This window comes from Urocampus carinirostris, chromosome 10 (genome assembly GCF_059441175.1).
Source record: "Urocampus carinirostris isolate Australia breed hairy pipefish chromosome 10, RoL_Ucar_1.0, whole genome shotgun sequence".
Classification (NCBI taxonomy): domain Eukaryota; kingdom Metazoa; phylum Chordata; class Actinopteri; order Syngnathiformes; family Syngnathidae; genus Urocampus; species Urocampus carinirostris.
In genome coordinates, this window is record NC_142358.1 from 19,092,590 (window position 1) to 19,112,199 (window position 19,610).

Consider the following 19,610-nt stretch of genomic DNA (forward strand, 5'->3'; position numbering starts at 1 on the left):
ACATACTAGTATGCTCTCATACACACAACTATTGTCTCATATTCGCACTCCTATACTCACACATATTACGATAATCTCATCCACACACGTATATGCTCTGTAAGAAGGAGTGGGTTCAAATTCCTTCTAAGCTATGATCAAAACTGGTAATGTACTGCAGGTTGTAAGCAAAGGTTTACTCAAAGTGCTTGTGTGTGACTTACTTAGGTAACAAACCCCTTTTTAGTTACTTGCATTGTGTTTACGATTTGATGCTGTATGTTTTGTGTGCATTTTTCGACTGATAGTTCTTTATTTATTATTAATTAGACAGTTTTTTCGCCAGGGCCTTCAGCACCGCAAGCAAGCACGTTAACTTGTGAAAAAAAAATATCTTGCCATTTGCATTGAAAAAGTATTATCCATTGTCCTAAAAAATAAGTTAGATCCGGGGTCACTAACCTTTTTCAACCTAAGAGCTAAACATTAGTCTGAAAGGCTACCACATTCATTTCTAAAATAGTAACTTGTGTTATTACTATGTTGTTACAATGTTATTATTATGTCATTATAAGGTTACAGTTATTAGAAATAAGGTTAAAATAAGCACAGTCAATCAATAAAATATTGTTTCAAAGACACTGATCACGTCAATGATTTGTCTTGCCAGTTTGAAATGAAATTACCTACAGAATCCCTCTGCTGGCTATAAAGTTGCTCTAAGGGTCCTACTTGATGCCTACGGACACTATGTTGGAGACCTCTGAGTTAAATGATGTATTAAAACAAGTTTAAAATCTAGTAGAATATAAAATTACGACAAACGTATTTACTATAACTATTTAACTGTACTATATTGTGAACCACATCAGGTACAATACGTCAACAATTTGAAAGTGTCAACGTGTAGTCCATTAAGAAAGCTCGAGTAGGTTTATTTTTGAAAGGCAGTGGACAAGTTCGTGTCCAAACCTAAAACAAAAAAACAAACCTGACATGGTGACAGAAGAGAAGATGGGAGTAGCAAAAGCAATGACCCGACACAGTCTGCTGTCCAAGCAGTCAATTTACAGTCTTGGGATAATTAGTGACAGGTGTATGAAGATTAGGCTCAGGTAGGTCCAGTTCCAAACGCTAGGAGATGGTGGAATACCAGGTCCTGATACAGTATGCATGACACTGTTTAGTGCCTTATATCACAACAGTTAACTCATTCAGTGCCATAACGTATTACTACGTTTTCAGAAGCCTTGTCCTTGAGCACCAAAAAATAAAGATAAGTTTTGTTTCTCATTAAACTATTCTGAAGGCTTTGGAGTATCAAGCCTCTGGGAATTGTTTCAGTATAATAAATCACCAATAGATGGCAGGAGTGGCTTTGATCAGATCTTTGTCAAAACTGCCTAGTTTCGTTCCTGTATCCAAGATATGACAACAAATGGCAGTGTGTAGACGCCGACCCATATGCCAAGTATGCGGAGTAAAGTAATAAAAGCAAAGCTATAAATACAGACTATTAAGGCTTCAAAACCTTTTTATTTCTGAAAAATATGTCAAAGTCCCTTCATTATAGTCTGGGCAGGGAGGGATGACGTTTCGGGACCACTTCACCGTAAACATTTTGGGCTGAAAAGTTCTTGCAGAGTTTACTACACAATGCTAAAATCTAGAAGCCTACTTTTGTCTCTGACGAAGGATCAGGGTTCAAGCTTTCTTTTGATATGCCCTGTGCCAATATAGATACGTGGTTACATTTTCTGTAGGCCTTTCAAAATGAGTGAAAATGTCAAAAATTAGGCTGGCCCGGCACTTTCAATTTGAGAGAAACGGCTGGCTCCTTTAAGTTTTTTTCAGCGCCTCCTAGTGGTAAAAAAATGAGAAAAGTAACTATGAAATTTGGTCACTATGAGTCTGTAGTTTGTATTATTCCTTGTGCAGTAAAACACTCATTTTTGGTTGCACTACATAATAAAGCAGAATCTAGTAGTCAAATACTACACAGTGTCCCCTTAGAAAAACGTTCTGCCTGTCATACACATAGCAGTTGTTCGAATTCCCAACACAAGCAAAAGCAAAATACTTTTTTTGTAATAAACTGTAGTTGCAAAGCAGTGGATTAGCTCCATACAGGAATGTGATGTGGGAGTTGAGGCGATGTGCAAGGTGTATATATCTGGTTCAGTAGCTCACAGGTTTGTCTTCCTGTAATATACTGTGGCTTCATGAGTGTTTGTTTAAGGGTTCCTTCAAAATCCCCAGGTAAGAGTAAAGTGAGGATCGACTGCGCTATTGTTTCCAGATGTGGCTTCCTGCACTCTCAAACACCTCCACAAGCAAGGACAGCAAACATGATATGGAGGGCTGTTGTTCTTAATAATACGAAATGCTTGAATGACCTCCCAATCAAACATTCAAACAAGGCTGGACCAATGCATAGTACATTCTGATGTGTGCTCACAATAAGCCAAGAACTCAGCGCTGAATTTTTAACTCTGTCTTAATGGGATTTAGTTTGAAGGGTAGTTCGGACAATCAATGGACAAACAAAGACCCAAGTAAAGTGAATAGTGAATGCCATTTTTTGATTGTTTTTTAATATGGTTCATTGTGAATTGTGTTATGCATTCTGATTGGCTAATCAGTCTACCCACTTATGATTATTTGACGGTGCAGTTGCTATCTATCTATCTATCTATCTATCTATCTATCTATCTATCTATCTATCTATCTATCTATCTATCTATCTATCTATCTATCTATCTATCTATCTATCTATCTATCTATCTATCTATCTATCTATCTATCTATCTATCTGTCTGTCTGTCTGTCTGTCTGTCTGTCTGTCTGTCTGTCTGTCTGTCTGTCTGTCTGTCTGTCTGTCTGTCTGTCTGTCTGTCTGTCTGTCTGTCTGTCTGTCTGTCTATCTATCTATCTACCTTGGTTATATCCCTCAAGAGGGGTGACCGACAGCAAGACAAACACATGAAATAACAAAGAAAATGAAAGGGAAAAAATAGCAAAAAAAAAACACACACAAATTTTTTTGGACCATGGCCAACTCAATTGCCCAAACACCCAAACAAGTTAGGCACCTCGGCACCTAAGTTGGTCATGCTTTCGTCCCTCCAGATGAAATGGGACACCATAAAGCGGCCATGTCATTCAGGTAAGGGGGACACAACACTCTGTTTTGTTCAACAGCAGGGCCCGACAGCTTTCACTGGTTTACCCCTGCCGCATCATACGGGTGCCCAGCCCATCCTTAAGAACGCGTCCACAATCCCACTATCCTTTCACAACACCTCTCCACTCCTTTCTATCACCAACAAGAGCTCTAGCTTCCATTATATTTAGATATCTTTCCTGCAGTGCACTCATAACACCATCCATCCTAATAAATCGTGGCCTTCCTCTTGGTCTCCTTCCATTGACTTCTGCTATGTAGATCCTCATCAACATTCGCTCCTCATCCATCCTCTCCATGTGTCCAAACCAACCGAGTACTTTCTTATCAACACGCTTCCTCAGTTCCACGACTACTCCAGTTCTGTCCCTCACAATTTCATTTCTCAATCTATCCAATCTTGTCACTCCTAACATAGTCCTCAAACACTTTATCTCAAAAATATTCAATTTCCTTCTTAAATCTGCGTTCAGGCTCCAAGTCTCTGCACCATACAACACAGTCGGCACAATCACACTCTCATACAGTCCCCTCTTAACATCCATACTCATACTCTTGTTGTTCATCACTCTCCTTAGAAAACCCAAAACCTTGCTTCCTTTATACAAATATGAATTAAAGAAAACGCTTATACAGTACTTTTATTTCTTATACAAAAGCATGAGCTTGTAAAGAGGTTTTTTTTCTCTGGTTTCAGGATACAATTTTATTGTATTAATTGTAAAAAAAATACATGTTTTTGCTTGATGGATTTCGCCTATAAAAGGTTATTTTTGGAATCCAACCACCGCAAAACAAATGAGGGGTTACCGCACGGGCACAATTTAAACACACACAAAAAAAAAAACAGTTAGATCCTGAAGAATTGTTGGGATGTAAAATTAACAGCTCAACGAATATCTAAATAAAAGCGACGTTACAAAAGAGTAGAACAAAAAAAAATATACAGTCTGTCTTGATTAGTAACATAAACACACAGAAATGACAGTGTCAACATCAACTACCCGTACCAAAACTTCTAACGGTTTGGAGCATTTTAACCTGAATACGGCCAAAAAAAAAGACTCCTTGCAAAGTTTGCAACAGACATTGCGCATCATGGCAGTAGATCGGTGAAGTATAAATATTTTGAAAGCACACGAACAGTTGAAAAAAACAGAGTCCGACTCGCTTCGATGAAATTTAAGTCACGTTCAAGCCAATACAGTTTTGATGACACGCGTTGTACATTTTATATTTCACCATAAAAGAGAGCTAGAGCATTGTACCAGACTGTGCCTAGCAAACCTAATTGAAATTAAATAAACGTCAGGAGTTCAAAGTTAAAAATGACAAACTTAAGTTGTTAAAACCGTTTGATTTTACGTTGAGAATTTTTAAGTTATTTTGTGACAGTCTTCACAATTGACCACTGAATGTACATCACTTAATGCACATATTTTGTTTTATTTACTGTTTTACTTGGTTTACCTGGATAAAAAAATGTTTACTTGATTTAAATATATTTTTATTTGCCTTTCCCTAAAAATGGACAGAGGTTTATTTATGCATATGTCTCTACTGAACGAACTCTGCACCGAGTAGATTTTAGATTTTCATTTAATTTTCAGTATTAAAAAAGAATAGTAATAACTAGTTTAAATAAATAAATAGTATATATGAAATAATGATAAATGATATTATTGTTATTATTATTATTATTATTATTATTACATTATAATTATTAGATATTTTAACGTAATAGTATGAATAAGTATAATATAAATAATGTAATAATTGATAGTAAATAAATTAATAAATAAAGAAACAATCAATTGTGTATTTTCTACTTGATCGATTTTCTTGTGTTTATTATCACTTTTCCACAAATTTAATCAACTTCATGCTATATTCAAGCGGGGGATATTCGATTATTTAACCAATTGTTTCAATAGTAGGTGAAGAGTAGTATTAAAATCGTCCTTAGTTCCAGCCTGCCGCTAAACATACTCAGATTACACACTACTCAAACAGTATTTTTAGATCTCCCGATAAGCCACTAGATGTCAGTGTTTATCCGTGATAGGGAGTTGTTTATTCCAGTTTAAAAGTGAGATTTAAATTTCGGTGGTACGCCTGAAGTGTCCCTCTCGCTAACAGCGGAGGTCGCTAAAGTTCAATGCATCGGGGAAATTAAACCACCAGGAGAGAAGAGCAATAATAAAGACGCTTTGCAGTTTGCAGAAAAACACACTGAATGAGACTCAATTGAAGAGGTGGGTAACTATTTGGGGTCGGGGGCCACATTGGCATCAACATTTTGGCCAAAGGGCCAATCCTGGAGATGCATCTATTTTTTACATTCATGAATCAATATTTATGCGGACATTTAATTGTTATATGTCTTAGATTTGGGTTCACATAGATTAGTTTCATCTAATTTGTTTAGAAAAATATTTCTGAAGTCAAGTCATAATAATTTGTGTAGCCCTTAATCACAAGAAGTCTCAAAGGGCTGCTCAGACCACATACTATTAGACTACAGACTTTTGTTACACCATACCCTGATTTAAAACCTACATGAGGGCAAGGGAAAACTCAAAAGCTCAGCATGAGAAAAATGAAGAGACCTGTAATATTGTAATACGACTGTAGTTGTATTTTGTAATATGTCTGCCGTCATAGTAGTCGTATTTTTATATTATGGGATTAATGTAGAAGTACTATCGTATAACTTTTTTTTTCTTTTTGGAATTAAAGCAAAATAAAATATTCAGTCCCTGTTTTTAAGCATAAAATTTGACATTTAGTTTTATAATAATTGTCGTATTTTTAGTGGTATTTTTTGTCGTATTTATTGTAGTATTTTTTGTAGTATATCTTTAGTAGTAGTTTTGTTGCAGAGACACATAGGCACAATGGGGATAAAGCTGGCACCAAAATAACATGATTTTACATGAAGTACTTTATTTACTATTACATATATTGTGATTATATTTTGACCATTTTCATTTGATGGGTTGAATGAAAAAGCCTGCATCTGACCCGCGGGCCGTAGTTTGACTTAGACGTTTACTTTGAATGAAAGGAAAGTTTCAATTTAACGAGAAGAGGCTTTCCAACAAACGTTTTTTGCCAGGGCTAAAAACTGTGCCAGGTGATGTGTACGAGGTACAATGTATTGTGTGCAAGAAATATTTGTGTTTTTTTTGTTTTGATTATTTGAGTTGGTTTTTTTTTTTGATAATTTGATTTAATTTTAATTTCAAAAAGCAATTTAAAAAATTCTTAAAAAGTCTTGAAATTAACTTGCCTTAAGCTGTAGGAACCTTGCCTTGGTCTGGTTGCCAGCCAATCACAGGGCCCACACACAGAGACAGACAATAACTAAATTACACATTTAGTCCTATGGACAATCTTGTCACCAGTCAACTTGCCATGCATGTTTTTGGGATGTGGGATGAAACCAGAGTGCCCGAAGAGAGTACCCAGAGAACATGCAAACTCCACACAGGGAGGCCAGTAGCAGGAATTGAACACGTGACTTATGTTTAGCATGCTACCCAATGCAAATCCTCCCAAAGAATAGCTTGCGTTAAACTTTAATAATCTAAATGCAGTGTAGGCAAAATACCGCGTGCCGTGTACCATATTGTGAAATATAAGGTTGAAAAACATACAATTTGGCCTATTCATTAATCAATTAGACCAGGCATGTTAGAGGTAAGATTTGGCCTTAAAAAATCAGCCAGACCCGGCCCGAGTCACGGGTAGATAAACCCGAACCTGCCGGAACCCAACTTGATTTGATAAACGAGCCCGAAATAAACCCAAAGCTTTCGTTTGCCGCCAAAGTAAACACAAGCTTCACTCCAGCTGTGCATACTTCAACACCAAACTGTGCGTTTCGGCTGAACTACGTAGCCAATCAGGCTTGTTGGAAGATTTAATTCAGCCGGCCATAAATTTCTCATAAGTCCAAAAAAGAAGCAGGTATATACTGTAGGTCATTTCAATCAAAAGTTATGAGGGCATTGTTGAGTTTATATAGTTTGGTGAGTTGGTTCAGATGTAAGACTGCATTCACTCAACTGTTAAAATAAAACAGTTAACGCATTCAATGCCAAACCTGAAAATCTTTTTACTTCATTGTTGGTAAAAACATGTTTTGTGTTTAGAAAAGCTTTATTAGTCATGTACCGGAACAGGAGGAGGACCCAGATGTGTGACTTTTCCCACACAAGCTTTATTTTACGGGAAATGGGGCAGTCATGCACGTTAACCCAAACGCCTGTGATTCAGCGATCGTAAGGCAGCAGTCTGGCGTGGAATACAGGGAGCCAGAGGCCTACGAGATCTATACCAATTGCACAAGCAGATATCAAACAGATGGAGTCAATACCAGACAGAATGGGACAGACAAGATTGATATCAGGCACTGAAGAACGGAGTCCGATAACAAGCAGGACGAGATAAACGGAAATGATACCAGACACTGGAGATCTAAATTAGACGGGAACGAAACTGGAGACCGATATTAAACAGGACAAAATAGACGGGAACCTTACCGGACAGGAAACACAAGCAGGAAACCAAGTCAAAACCCACGTCCTGCGGGTGCAGAGGTTTGTTGACAGACTGACAAAGGCTGAGTGAGAGCGCTGAGCTTAAATAGAAGGGAAGCCAATCTGTGAACCAGCCGCAGCTGGCGCCACACGGGCGGGGCCAATGGGGCGCCATGGCAACTGTGGCACTTTTGTCATTAGGTTACTACTGTAGGCTGAATGACAAAGTATAATACTGAAAAACAAAGGTAAAAATTTGGAGTTGCCATTCTTTTACTGATACAGAAAGTCTGTATCCGCACCAGAGTTAAACTGTGTTTGACATCCCTGGAATAGACACAAATCTACTGATCCAAAAGGTAATTTTTAAAAAACATGATGTAGATTTTAAGAAGTTACACACACACACACACACACACACACACACACACACACACACACACACACACACACACACACACACACACACACACACACACACACACACACACACACACACACACACACATATATATATATATATACTGTATATATACATATATATATATATATATATATATATATATATATATATATATATATATATATATATATATATATATATATATATATATATATATATATATATATATATATATATATATATATATATATATATATACAGTAGGCCTCGGTTACCAGCTCAGTAGCCTAGATGGTAAGGCGCCCGCTTTGAGACTGGGAGGTTCGGGTTCGCGCCCCGGCCGAGTCATTCCTAAGACTTAAAAAGTGGTCGGCGGCGCCCTCTCTTGGCTGCGGCTGCATCGGGTCAGGTGCAATCGACATTTCGTTCTGTGTACATTGTTACACAGAATGACAATACAAGGAAATTATTATTATTATTATTATTATTATCGCGGTTAATGGGGACCAAAAAGTGAAAATCTGCGAAGTAGCGATGACCCTTCAAAAAGAAAAAAAAAAAAAAAAAAACCATCTCATCTCATTATCTGCACCGCTTATCCTTATTTTATTTATTTTTTTTTATTTTTTTAACCATTACAGACCGCAAATCTCTGAAGCCGCGAACGTCGAACCGTGAAGTAGCAAGGTCCCACTGTATACATATATATATATATATATATATATATATATATATATATATATATATATATATATATATATATATATATATATATATATATATATATATATATATATATATATATAGTCATTTTTTGTGCCCTGGCGGACATGAATTTGAGAACCGAGACTTCAAACTGCCCCAAGAGGGGTGTGAACCTTCGTCTGCTTATGAGATCGGGGGTCCCGGATGCGTATGCTGTTACTACAAGAAGAACAAGGTCTCGTAGTTGATCGCTCAAAGATCATTCAATAAATCTCCATTTCAACCAAACGAGAGACTTTTATTGCCTCGCCAACATGTTCGATTTTTATACAGAGCTGTCGAACCGACTCCTGCCATTCCTTTTTTAAAATACACTTCAGATGTCCAAAAAGTGCCACAGGATGTGCTTGAGCCTTTGTTTTTCAGATTCAGATTCAGATCTACTTTATTGTCATTCTAGTACACGTGTATACAGAACGAAATGTCGATACATCTGACCCGCACAGTTTCCTTGAATGTACAGATATAAATAAAATGTTGTATTGAGTTGGAGTATTGAGTACTAATAATATACTAAATAATTATGGCTATGTATAGTATTTTACAGTAGCGCAAAATAGTGCAAGAGGAGCAGCTAACCAGATGAGCAAAATGGGCAGTCAGGTAAACAGTCAGGTAAACAGTAACAATAACACTGTAACAATAACGCTGTAAGTACAATAGTGCAGAGAAACAGATGTGCAAGGAGTGGATAGCTATAAAGAACTGCCAGTAGTGCAAAAAGTCAAAAAAAACCAACTGATGGACAGATTAGCAGCAGTTTAGATTTACTATGTGTTTGATTGACCGTTTAACCGTCTAATGGCCAGGGGGACAAGACTAATGTGGAACCTGGTGGTCCTGCACCGCACCCTGCAGTACCTCTTCCCAGAGGCTAGCAGAGTGAACAGTCCATGATGGGGGTGAGAGGGGTCCCTGATAATGTTCTTAGCTTGGGATAGGCAGCGCTTCTGGCCAATGTCCTGAATGGAGGGGAGAGAAGTTCCGATGATTTTCTCTGCTGTCCTCGTCACCCTCCTCACACTACCCCAGTCGGAAGCGCTGCAGCCTCCACACCACACAGAGATACAGCTGGTCAGGATACTCTCTATGGTGCCCCTGTAGAATGTGATGAGGGAGGGTGGGGGCAGGTGGGCTCTCCTCATCCTCCGCAGGAAGTACAGGCGCTGCTGTGCCCTCTTCACCAGTGATGCAGTGTTCACGGACCAGGTGAGTTTGTTTGTGATGTGCACCCCTAGGAACTTGATGCTGCTGACAACCTCCACAGCCTTGTTGTTGATGAAAAGTGGGGCATGGTTGGGCTGGTTTACGCCTAACAGTGCTCAGGAACGTTCATTTTGAAGAATACGTAAAATATTTTTACAACATTTGAGCTTTTTTTTCTTAAAGGTGTGGTGCATCGGTTGAGGTCTCCTTAAAAAAGTTGTTGGTCCAATAATTTTTCTATTATCATTATTATTATGTTTGCCGGACCCAACTTAGTTTAAAAAGCTTCTTATGCTTCTCGCCACCCAACGTAGAGCACCATTTTTGACCATCAGTAACAAAAATATGTAGTTAGATTACCCTTTTACTGAAAAGAGTAACACCGTTATGTAACAGTCGCAGTTGTGGACAGTTTCGCAGTTTGCTCACTACCATCAAGTGATTGCAGTGTCACGAGGCGTGGTGGCGTGGAAGGTGACCGGACCAGAACGGAGGCAGGAGGCATGAAGGGAGAACTCAAATGCGTTGACGATCCATAAGTTTTATTTAATAAAATAAAAGTCGCCCAATACTCCGGGGCAAAACAGAACAATACAGAGTTCCTCCGGCATGAACTCAACAGGACAAGGCATAACAGACTAAGACAGGACAAGCATAACAGACCGGGATTGTGTATAATGAGTAATGAACCAGCAACCGCAGAACCCACAATGCAGCCTTAAATAGCAGACACACAATTAGTGGAACTGCTTCAGCTGTTGCCCAGAGGGCGGGGCAGACTGGTCACCAAGGCCAGTACCTAATTTCAAATTGGCCTTGTAACAAACGCATGATCAACCCTGCTAGTTGCCCAAACAAGTATCCAAAAATGTCATCAAGTAGCTCTTCTCTTAGTTACCAGATCAATCTTTTGGTCAGGCAATCGGGCTTCCCTGTTGCATTTATTGTGATACAAATCCACGGAAGGCGTTGTTTTAGTGATCACGCATCCCTGTCCAATGTCCCATTCTTTTTTTACAGTACAACAATATGCATGTGATGACACAAGCAAGGTGTGGCGGCAGTGAATAAAACAGTTCCAAATCTGGTGCAGCTCCTTTAAAAGACAAGCAGAAACCAAAACACATTGAAGTTTTATAAGCAAAGCAAAATCATGTCATGGTTTGGTGTGTGCAGTCCCTCTCTTTCTTCAAGAGATGGCAGCATTACCCCTTTTTCCTCTCCCCAGGTGGTTACAATTAGACAAGTAGCCAAACCTACTATAAATACTCCAGGCTCCCACCTCATATTGCTGTTTAGGTTTGATTCCTGAAGACAGTCACTCGCCAAGACGACAAGCTTCTCCTCCCATGCATTTTTGCTTCAATTCCTTTCTTATTCTAAGTTCATCTACTATAGCCATTTTTTTAAAGGTACTCCCAAGACTAACTTTTAAGAGTTCAAGCTTCTTCTCTCGGGCATTCTTCTTCAGTTTCCTCCTCATCCCAAAATATCACACTCTAGTAATATTTTTAAAGGTACTCCCAAATCGCCCTTTCAAGATTTTCGCTACCTTCCCTCTGAAGTTCCTCAGCAGTCCCGGTCCCACACTCTCTTCTCTATCGTAAAGTTTTTGTTGTATTTGTTGTTATATAAATGCCCCCTTGTTGGGGTTTGACCAAATCCCCTATTTTACATCTCCTTGTGTCCTGCATTTGGGTCTGTATGACTCCCCGTGACAAATCTAAGTCTTCTGGACAATTATTGTCATTGCAACGTCCACAGTATAGAATTTTAAGTGAAACATTTCAACATTCATGTGAAAACATAGACAAAAACTAAGAAGATAAAAGGAGAGATTTGGTCTCGGTAAGGGCACTGCTGCAAGGGATGTGATTGATGAGGCAACTCCTTTTCCATTTGTCAGGTTATGATCACATCCATTAGACCTAATGACACAAATATGGGCGCACACAAAAACCCAAATGTTACGACAAACATCAACCTTCCCCACCCACAGGAAAATTAAAGTGACCTTGCATTGGATAATAAGAAATGATTGAAGGCTGTGGATGACACATTTTACGATTCATTATTGAACTCGGGAAATTACAATTTGTTTTGACATCTCACAATTTTAATGTCATGATTCCACTCGTCGGAATAATCAGATAACTGATGACAACGATGATGCTTCCCTCCAGCTCGAAATTAGGCATTTATTGAAGCTCTCGTCCTCTTTCTGTTTGGTTTAGCATTGCTGACTAGCTAAAGTGATGGCTGGTTTCAATTTATGCTTTGTTATTGCAGCAAACACCCAATATTAGCATTCTAACAGGCGAGAAAAACAACTTCAATTCCCAACAATTCTTTTGTCCCTCTTTACTCTTCTGTTGTCAATCAAAGCCGTGAGTGTTTGTCAATATACCCAAATCTTAAACATGTCCACTTGACCGAAAACTAAAACCATATAAGTTATTCTAATTTTTCCATTTGTAAGAAGCATTATACTTTGTAATCCAAAAAATGAAACACCTCGGCACCTAGAAAATTAAATGCCACTCTGATTACCATGCCCTTGCTAAAGTGTTTTAGATTAGTTAATGTTGGGACTATTCATTTTGGTTTGGTGAGCGTGACAGCAGATGCTAAAATCTTGACCAATCAAGCAGGGGAAGACGGATAATATTGATTATATTTTCCTTTTGTAATAATGACATTTGTGTAAGCCATAATGAAATACTGTCTTTCCTTAACGGAGCTTATTCTGACCAAAAGCCTAACATAGGGGTGGGTCCGTTTTTCTAATCCCACCCACCAAATGATTTATTCTTGATAATATAACATATTATCATCATATTTTTGCCATTTGTTTGCAGTTAATCTGCAAGAACCAAAACCAACATGGGTTCAAACATGACACATTTGATTTTGTTTTTGAATTTGAGTCTTGTGATTTAAAATGTCAAAATAAATACAAACAAACAATTGATGATTTGGTGCCGGGCAGCACGGCAGCGCAGTGGTTAGCGCGTCCACAGCACAGTTCTGAGTCATGGGATCAAACCGTCCTGTGTGGAGTTTGCATGTTCTCACTGTGCTTGCGTGGGTTTCCTCCGGGCACTCCGGTTTCCTCACACATTCCCAAAACATGCACTTCAGGTTAGTTGGCCGGTTGAAAATAGTCCCCAGGTGTGATTGAGCGAGTGAGTTGTCTATCTCTATGTGTGCCCTGTGACTGTCTGGCAACCAGTTCCAGGGGTCCCCTGCCCACTGCACAAAGAAGGCTGGGATGGGCTCCAACACCCTTCCGACCGCACTGAGGATATTTTCACACTATGCAGCCCGCAACTAAAAAGGGTTGCCCCGTTAAAAGTTACAAATAAATAAATGAATAAATAAAAAGATAATTTGACAATTAAATTAAATCTTAAAATTTGACATGAAAAATGTTGTAGTAAATATTTGATCATATATTTAAATTGTGTAATGAAATAATAATTTTAGATAGCAAACAATGATTTATAATCTCTTGTTTCAATAAAGTTTGGTAAAAAACAAAACAAAAACATCATAGCGAGTGCCGTTGACACGTCATTCGTCATTGCTCTCTACGGGCAGAACATGCACGCTAGCGTAGACAACATCATACCAAACGTTAGCAAGACATCAATCTATCCATTATTTGCACCGCTTATCCTCAGTAGGGTCGTGGGGGTGCTGGAGCCTATCCCAGCTATCCTCTGTCAGTGGGCAGGGGATACCCTGAACTGGTTGCCAGCCAGTCACAGGGCACACAGAGACAGAAAACGTTCTCGCTCATTCACACCTAGGGACAATTTGAACCGGTCGATTAACCTGAAATGCATGTTTTTTTGGAATGTGAGAGGAAACTGGAGTGCCCAGAGGAAACCCACGCAAGCACGGGGAGAACATGCAAACCCCACACAGGAAGGTTCTATCTCAGAACTGTGCCGCAAACGTGCTAACCACTGCACTGTTAGCAAAACATTGTTTGAAAAAACATATATATCCTTTTCAAACAAAGCCTCAGTTTTTACTCCACCCAATGACAGTGTGATTCAAAAAGGACGATAGATCCAAACTAGATTAATTTGTTGTGGTTTAGTAGGTTGCTTTCATGCACTGAGAAAACCTTGCTCATGGGAACATATAACATTTAAATTAAATTTGAAATTCCCTGTTAATATCTAATGTCTCTGTTGTTTATATTGTTGAACTGTAACTTGACTTGGCTATTTTCTGTTTAAATGTAGAAGTTATTGTACCTAGCTTAGCGCTACAAGTAGTAGCCCCCTTCATTCTCTTTGAAATGTAGCCCCCGATGCTACATTTGTTTCTTTAAAAAGAAAAAAGACTAAACATATTTCTTCTGCCGTTTTTTTAACAGTCTCGTTGATTCCTTGGGTAATTGTAAATCTCAGTGATTAAAGCAGCAAATTTTTCTTCAAATTAATTTGGATTCCGGTGTTTCCTCTTTTCATTTTACAACTCATCAAACCTAGACCTAGTCCAGGAGCTCTGTTTCCCTGCTCTGCCTCATAGCATGGGTGCCAAAAACCCTTGGCATAACATGGCTGTGTACAGAGCTTTCACATTTAATTAATATGTCTGACAATGATCCTACAAGCAGCCAGGTAGCAATGGCTTATTTGCAATTTTTTCTTATTTGTAGGGTACATTGAAATTTGTCATATCATGTTCATGCATGTGCTCTTGTGTGTTTACTCAAGGAGGTGAAATGGGAATGAAGCTGCGCTGCAAGAGCATCTGCCAGCCTCTGGCTTTCCATCAAAGGCAAAGGAGATGAGGACAGCGGGTGAGAAAGACATGAAAGTCAGATAGAGGAGAGGCGAGAGGGTGCATGTTCCAAGACATATGGTCATCATGGAGAGGGAGATGTTCTCTGAGTTGGGTAGGGTGAGCGATCACACGTCTTTGTTGCGTCAGTTGTCGCAGCATTCCCTCCATCCGTTAGGGGGATCAGCAGCCAAGCAAATGTGTAGTGACGGTGCAAAGCATTTGGAGCAACTTCTTTGCGAGATCTCCATTTTAGTTGATGATATTGTTTTATCCTTCACCCTAACCACCAACTTCTCCGGAGTTATACTTAAAAAGGATGCTTCTGGAAACACGCAGTTTTCCACAGAGTACCATGAATGTTTTTTAATTGGAGCATTACTGTATTGGGGGACTACTAGCTGCTACTGTTTTTGCTACATTTTAAACAATGCAGCTTTTATTACTGTGCAGCTAATTTAAACATTGGTATTTAACAGCAGTGGAAGTTATCGTTTAAAAATACCACTCCTCATCAGTGTCATTGTCAAGTGGCTTATGTTTCCTTTAATCCTTGAGGAACGTTAACAAGCGAGTGCAATTAGGTCTATTACTGCGGCAACTACTGATGACAACAACACAAAAAGACACGTTTTTGTTGTACAAAACTCAATTCCAATGAAGTTGGGAAAGTGTGTTAATTGCAAATAAAAATTGATCCAAGTAAATTGCAAATTCTTTTCAACCCATATTTAAATGAATGCACAGCAAAGACAACATATTTATTGTCTTCACTCATAAACTTTACTGTTTTGGGAGAAAATCATCAACTCTGTAATTTGATGACAGCAACACGTGCCAAAATAGTTGGGACAGGTGTCAATAACTACTCAGAAAGTGGATGAATGGAAATCAACCAACTATTTGCAGGTGAACAGATGAATTAGCAACAGGTGAGAGTTGTTACTGGGTATAAAAAAGGGAGACCCGAACAAGCTAAGTCATTCACATGCAAGGATGGGGCGAGGTTCACCTCTTTGTGAACAACTGCGTGAGCAAATTGTTGAACAGTTTAAAAACAACATTCCTCAAAGTACAATTGCAAGGAATTTAGGGATATCATCATCTACAGTCCATAATATTGTGAAAAGGTTCAGGGAATCTGGAGAAATCACTGTGCGTAAACGGCATGGCCGTAAACCATTATTGAATGCCCGTGACCTCCGAGCCCTCAAGCGGTACTGCATTAAGAACCGACATCAATGTGTAAAGGACATCACCACATGGGCTCAGGAACACTTTGGAAAACCACTGTCAGTCAATACAGTTCGACGCTATATCCGTAAGTGTGGGTTAAAACTTTATGTTGCAAAGCGTAAGCCATTCATCAACAACATCCAGAAACGCCGCAGGGTTCTCTGGGCCCGAGCCCATCTAAAATGGACTGATACAAAGTGGAAAAGTGTTCTGTGGTCTGATGAGTCAGTTTTCCAAATTGTGTTTGGAAATTGTGGACGTCGTGTCCTCCGGTCCAAAGAAGAACAGAACCACCCAGACTGTTATGCACGCAAAGTGCAAAAGCCAGCATCTGTGATGGTATGGGGGTGCATGAGTGGCCAAGGAATGGGTAACCTGCACATCTGTGAAGGCACCATTAATGCAGAAAAGTACATTCAGGTTTTGGAACAAAGTATGTTGCCATCCAAACAGAATCTTTACCATGGGCGCCCTTGCTTCTTCCAGCAGGATAATGCCAAGCCACACACTGCACGTCTCACGACAGCGTGGCTTCGTAGTAAGAGGGTGCGGGTGCTTGACTGGCCTGCCTGCAGTCCTGACCTGTCTCCCATTGAAAATGTGTGGCGCATTATAAAGCGCAGAATAAGACAAAGGAGACCCCGGACTGTTGAACAGCTGAAGCTGTACATAAAGCAAGAATGGGAAAGGATTCCACTATCAACGATTCAACAACTAGTCTCCTCACTTCCTAAACGTTTATTGAGTGTTATTAAAAGGAAAGGTGATGTAACACAATGGTGAAGAAGCCCCTTTCCCAACTACTTTGGCACTTGTTGCAATTATAAAATTCTAAGTTTATCATTATTTGCTTATGGAAATAAAGTTTATGAGTTTGAACATGGATAATCTTGTCTTTGTGGTGTATTCATTTAAATATGGGTTAGAAAAGGTTTGCAAGTCATTCTATTCTAATTTTACTGACATTTTAAACTTTTTCCCAACTTCAATGGAATTGACTTTTGTATTTTGGTACTATTCTCCACAGTATGGTTGCCCTGGAGCTGTCATCTAAAAATTGTTCACATTTTATGCGACAGCGTTTTCTTTTAGTACATAAGTGAATATGTGCTTGTCTTTGTCGTCGCCATCTTGACATTTGAGCTTTTTTTTCTTAAAGGTGTGGTGCATCCGTTAAGGCCATGTGACATAACCATATTGGAGCAGAACTGAAAGTGACGCAGCTGAAAACAACGTCAGGTGTGCAGGAACCAAGGGCTAAAGAGCGCCAATGCCAAATTCAGCACGCGGTTTGTTCAAAAGAACAAGTTTTAAAACGACTTAGCAAACAAACATTAAAGCCTCTTTTCATAAACACCATTTGGTTTCTGCGGCAGAACCTCATCAGAGGGGGTTCCATCGGGGAGATCAGTTTGACCCTTCCATCAACGAAAACTCCATACATCCCTCTTGCTTTATAGGGCTGGGGGGGGGGCATGACCCAGCCAATTGTGAGTCGTGCCTACTCATTTAAAATGCCGTAAATAACTTTAGTAGCAAGGCACTGGATACAGGAAACTGATGTCCCCCGGCTTTATTGCAGGTTTAACGGTTACTCTTGGCTGCAACCACACCGAACGAGCAATCAGCGATGGTAGGAACCGAATTACATAGAACAACAATAACATTGCGGGGTCGTTACACTAAATATTCTGACACATAAAAACAATTACCAAAATATCGGGACCACTACAATATGATCGGGTTGGAGGCATTTTCCTACCCAACAGAACATAGTAAAGTGTCTTGGTTGCCTTTGCAGGTCAATGGACTGCTTGCAAAATGAGCGGACTAGAAGTTTGCAGAAAAAAAATCCGCTATGCAAAAAACACGCCCAATCAACGTATCCACGGATCATCAGGGAGTCACAGAATGCAGACAGAAAAAAAAAGAATTAGCAAAAAATCAGTTTTTACCCGGACATACCATAGGTACGCTTCTCAATTCTCAGCCACACAGAGACTGTCACCGTGAACTAAGCAAGATGTCCCTGCTAAAAAAAACAAAAAAAACAATGCAGCCTCAACGGGACACAAGCCAGTGTCCTGCTTGTGCCAGTCCCAAGCTCAGAGAAATGCAAAGGGTAAAAGTAAAAATCTAACATTATGGTGCCCTTCAAGGTTTCGTAGTGCCCAGCCTAGTTGGTAAACCTAGATCAGGGTTTGCTTGGATCTAATAAGCAAGAAAACAACTAAAATTCAGGGAAGATAATCACAAAAGTTGAAAAACCCATTGAACAGGACACACATATCTTTCACAGGGGTGGCAAAACCCGGACAAATCTACAAATTATCCAAACCAAATCAACATAGCAGTTTCCATTTCCTCAGGGTATTCATGAAAGTATTTATCTTCACTCGGGCAGCTATGGATTGATGACAAACACTTGAAAAGCTCAGGTGGGGTTTATATGTTTGTACTGCTCCATTGTATTCTCTCAGGGATACAAAGCATGCAATTAACGCTATAAATCACATCTGTCCATACACACGGACTGTATATGCACAAGCTTGAAGGTGGACGCAGGTGTTTGTCTGAAATTGAGGAAGACCTCTGAGGGGTTCCGATAAAGAAAACATGGAGAAATCAGTGTTAATTCGAATAATGCCACAATCAAATTGAAGAACCCATGTTTTGCTGGAAAATTAGCATACTACATTACACAATAGAATCCTGATATGAAAAACTTCTAATTAACATCAAACTTATAGTCTTATTTTGGGAATATGAATAGGATTTTGTTTGGATTCTAATTCCACCTACAAGATCAAGTTTCTATGGCCAAATAAATTCTTCTTACCATGTGGTGTGGAACTTAGTTGTGAAGGAATCCTTTGGTAATTTTCATGGTATCATCATGCCAATATAGATAGAAATATAATAAATAGTCTGCATTTATATAGCGCTTTTCAAGTCACTAAAGACCTCTCAAAGCGCTTTACAATGTGCTTCACACTTACTCACACACACACTTACGCACGGATAGCGGTGTCAGCCATGCTAGGCGCCAACCTGCTTATCGGGGGTGTTAGGGGTTAATGTGCCATGCAAAAGGACACTAGTTGTATTAATAATATTCATAAAATTGTGTGAAAATTCAGCAATTTTGAAGAAGAAAATCTAAAAATTGTTAAGTTAAATGCAAAAGAACTCTAGCACTGAATAATTAAATATGGCAGTGAACCAACGATGTCAGTCTAGTGTAGTGCAAATCAAAACGTGCTAAAAAAACGAAGAAAAATACCAACTAAGGAGACGCAAAGTAACGAAAGCGCACCATTTATTCATTTCACCAGGCTTTTTGAGGCTTTTGGGCACAGGTAGCAGCAAGATGGGGACAATTGTGTCAGCTCCCTTTATGTGAGCTCATGTTCAAATCATAGTTTATCGACTTATGTGTATTTAAAAAAAACTTGTTTTATACCTGTCTTCCTCATCCAATTGCTCCCCCTAT